Source organism: Budorcas taxicolor, chromosome 9, assembly GCF_023091745.1.
Source record: "Budorcas taxicolor isolate Tak-1 chromosome 9, Takin1.1, whole genome shotgun sequence".
NCBI lineage: Eukaryota > Metazoa > Chordata > Mammalia > Artiodactyla > Bovidae > Budorcas > Budorcas taxicolor.
In genome coordinates, this window is record NC_068918.1 from 7,404,079 (window position 1) to 7,407,742 (window position 3,664).

Sequence of the window (3,664 nt, forward strand, 5' to 3'; positions counted from 1 at the left end):
GACATACTTGTATCATCCTTTCTATTTGTGATGGATGTTTAAATATAAACAAGATCTCTCTAGCCTGAGAACTTAGCCACATCACTGTAAGTGGATGTGATTTGATTTAAAAAAAATATGGAGAGGTCTATTAATTATTGGAAAAAATGGAGTGCACCATCGACTTTCTAATCTTAGCCATAAGAAAATTTGAGGAAAGATATTGCTGTATGAGAAAAGAGATGATTTGTGGAGAAAGAACTGAAAGTTTTCTTCTTCTCCAGGAAGATTATAACTGGTCCTTAAGTGGTCTATAAGTTTTACAGTGTGTCTCCTGACACTAATAAAGGCAACTTCTTTAGGGATTTTGAGAGAAATATGTATTTTTATTTCCTATTTTGTCCCCTTAAGCTGGAACCTAGCAGAACTTTTTGCCTCTAATGTTGCTCAATTTCACCTTAATATTACCCAAGTCCTATTTTAGCTCAGTTTTCTTCAGAGTTATACAGCTATTAGTCAATCAAAGTGCATTTGCTTTTCAGTTTCATACAGAGACACATGGAGCTAAATGTTTTTCTAACCTGAAAAATATGAGTTTCCAAAGATGTGAATGTGATGTGAGGAGCCTGGCTTTGATAGGTGAGATTTTTTGAGGCCTCATAAAAAACATACTTTATACTTGTGTATTGCTTTATAGTTTTCACAAAAAGATTGTCTCATGCACTGTCTCACTTTTCACTGGCACGAGAACTCTCTCACCTGAGAGTAATTACTTCTGTTTTACACCCGAGGAAACTGAAAACCAAAGAGGGCATGTGACATGCTAGTCACTGAGCTGAAAAGTGCTGGGAGTCACACTGGGTCTTGTGTCCCCATGTCCCATGTTTTCTTGACAGACCTTTACTGGGTGACCCCCCCCAATGCTTGTCAAGAGTGTGGTGGTAAAATATTTCTTTTCAGGTCAACATACTAATGTGATTTGTGAAGTTTACAAATATTAGGAAGTAAAATATTTCTCAGAGTTAAGAATTGGAGTCAAAGAACCACTTCTTTTGGTTATGAAGGCAAAGTGTGTTTCTTCCATGCCCAACTGAATCATACTGACAACGAGCTGTACTAAGAAAGCAGCTTGGTACCCACGATTGCTGGGCTCAGACTTAGAGCCAAGAAAGTGAGGACCGAGATAGGGCTGGTGGAGCTGAAAGTACCCTGGAGAGCCTGAAAGAATTATCACGTAGACTTGTGAGAAACTGGTCTGTGGAGATGATCATTCAGTTTACTCATTTTCTCCATTTTAGTCAATTATCAAGCAGAAAAGAAGAACATTTTCCTTGGAGTGATTTGTTTTCTTGTCAAATTTGCTCTCTGCAAAGTTTTAAATTTTAGTATGGTATCTGATAGTGGCTTGAGTGAATTAGCCAATATTCTGGAGAATTGTTATTTATAAATTTTTGGTGACTTTCTAGCCCATGAAAATTATAACAATAATTGTTGCTATAATTGTTATTGTCGTTCAGTCCCTACATCGTGTCCAGCTCTGCAACTCCATGCACTGCAGCATGCCAGGCTTCCCTCCCTGTCCTTCACTATCTTCTGGAGTTTGCTCAGACTCAAGTCCATTCAGTTGATGATGCCATCCAACTATCTCATCTGCTGTTGCCCCCTTCTCTTCCTGCCGTCAGTCTTTCCCAGCATCAGGGGTCTTTTCCAGTGAGTTTGCATCAATTATCGGTGACTTTAGTTATCAATGATTTTTACCTCTAAATTCATAGAATAAATCATAAAATATTATTACTGAATAAATAAGGAATGATTTGTTATTAGGTGATTGTAAGTGCAAAGGTATGTCTCATGGCACTTTTTTTTCGTATCAGTTAAGAATTTTTTTCATTAGAAAACTAGGAAAAGGATGCATTTCCAATTTGATACATGGTTGAATTATTACATTTTCAGCTAGACAAAGACACAGAGCAGAACTTTGCACTTGACTATGTGATAAGAAACCAGTTCTCTTGCAGAAAAGAATAATTAAACCTGCCAATGGGCGATCTTTCATTGAAAATGTTTCTTCAGAAAATGAGTCATGGGAATCATTTTGGAGGTTATTAGTATTTGAACTCAGCTAAGATTTACAAAGATCGTCTCCTGGACTAAAATTTTCTCCGACTCTTCTGAGCTCTTCTCGGTTAAGCTCTGACTTTGGGCTTCCATGTCTGTCTTGGCCTTGTTAATTTTAGCAACAATCCTGCTGTCAGTGCAGCCAGAATCCCCTACCTTTGCAATCCATGTGCCGTGCCATGCTCAGTCGCTTCAGTTGTGTCTGGCTCTTTGTGACCTCATGGACTATAGCCCACCAGGTTCCTCTGTCCATGGGATTTCCCAGGTAAGAATACTGGAGTAGGTTGCCATAGTCTCCTCCAGGGGATCTTCCTGACCTAGGCATTGAGCCCTACTCACCTGTGTCTCCTGAATTTCAGGAAGATTCTTTTTTTGTTGTTGTTTAGTTTTTATTTCATAATCATAAATTAAACTTTGAAATCCAGCTAAACTTGAAGAGAGGATGAGGAAAATATGAAACCCAAAAAACTAAAGTGAGAGCATAAAGATTATAGGATATTTCTAGCAGATGGAGGTGAAAGGTCCTTTCCTGGGCTGCAGAAGGAATGGCCTTGTGGTTAAGTAAGTTCGGTTCAGTTCAATTGCTCAGTCATGTCCGACTCTTTGTGATCCCATGGACTGCAGCACACCAGGCCCCTGTCCATCACAAACTCCCTGAGTTTACTCAAACTCACATCCATTGAGTTGGTGATGCCATCCAACCATCTCATCCTGTGTCATCCCCTTCTTCTCTCACCTTCAATCTTTCCCAGCGTCAGGGTCTTTTCAAATGAGTCAGTTCTTCACATCAGGTTAAGTAAAGCACAAGTCAAATTTATTAGATTTGTCCACAGTCAGCAATGATCTTCTTGTTGGTCTTGCCATTACTGGACCCAGAGCACCCCACAGATTCCACAATATTCATGCCCTCTTTCATCTTGCAAACACCACATGCTTGCCATCCAACCACTCAGTCTTGGAAGTGCAGATGAAAAATTGGGAACCATTTGTGTTGTGGCCAGTGTTTGCCATGGACAAGATGCCAGGACCTGTATGCCTCAGGATGAAATTCTTATCATCAGATTTCTTGACATAGATGGACTTGCCACCAGTGCCATTATGGGGTGTGAAGTCACCACTCTGGCACATAAATCCCAGAATTATTCTGTGAAAGCAGGAAATTCTATAACCAAATACTTTCTCTCCAGTGCTCAGAGCAGGAAAATTTTTTGCTGTTTTTGGAAATTTGTCTGCAAATAGCTTGAAGGAGATGAGGCCCAAGGGCTCACCATTGACAGTGATGTTGAAGAACATGGTGGGGTTGACCATGGGGTTGATCATGACCATGGACAGCGTGGGAGGCTCTGGAGTGGAGGAGTCTGCAAGGCTGCAGGCAGATTCTTTACCTCTGAACCACCAGGGAAGCCCCTCCCTTGATATCAAATCACTCTCAATATCCACTTAAGCTCCTCATCCTCTACCACCTCCAAGTGATGTGTGATTACCTTGGCCTGCCTTTAGCAAGAATCCTGCTAGGTTAGTTTAGCCAGAATTCCCCTACCCCCACATTTCCCTTTAGTAATTTCCC

General features: G+C 40.5%; 1 pseudogene; it reads right to left on the reverse strand.

Annotated features, from left to right (window-relative positions):
* Nucleotides 1–2,914: 2,914 nt before the first annotated feature.
* Nucleotides 2,915–3,405, reverse strand: LOC128053285 (peptidyl-prolyl cis-trans isomerase A-like; annotated as a pseudogene).
* Between the last annotated feature and the right edge of the window lie 259 nt (nt 3,406–3,664).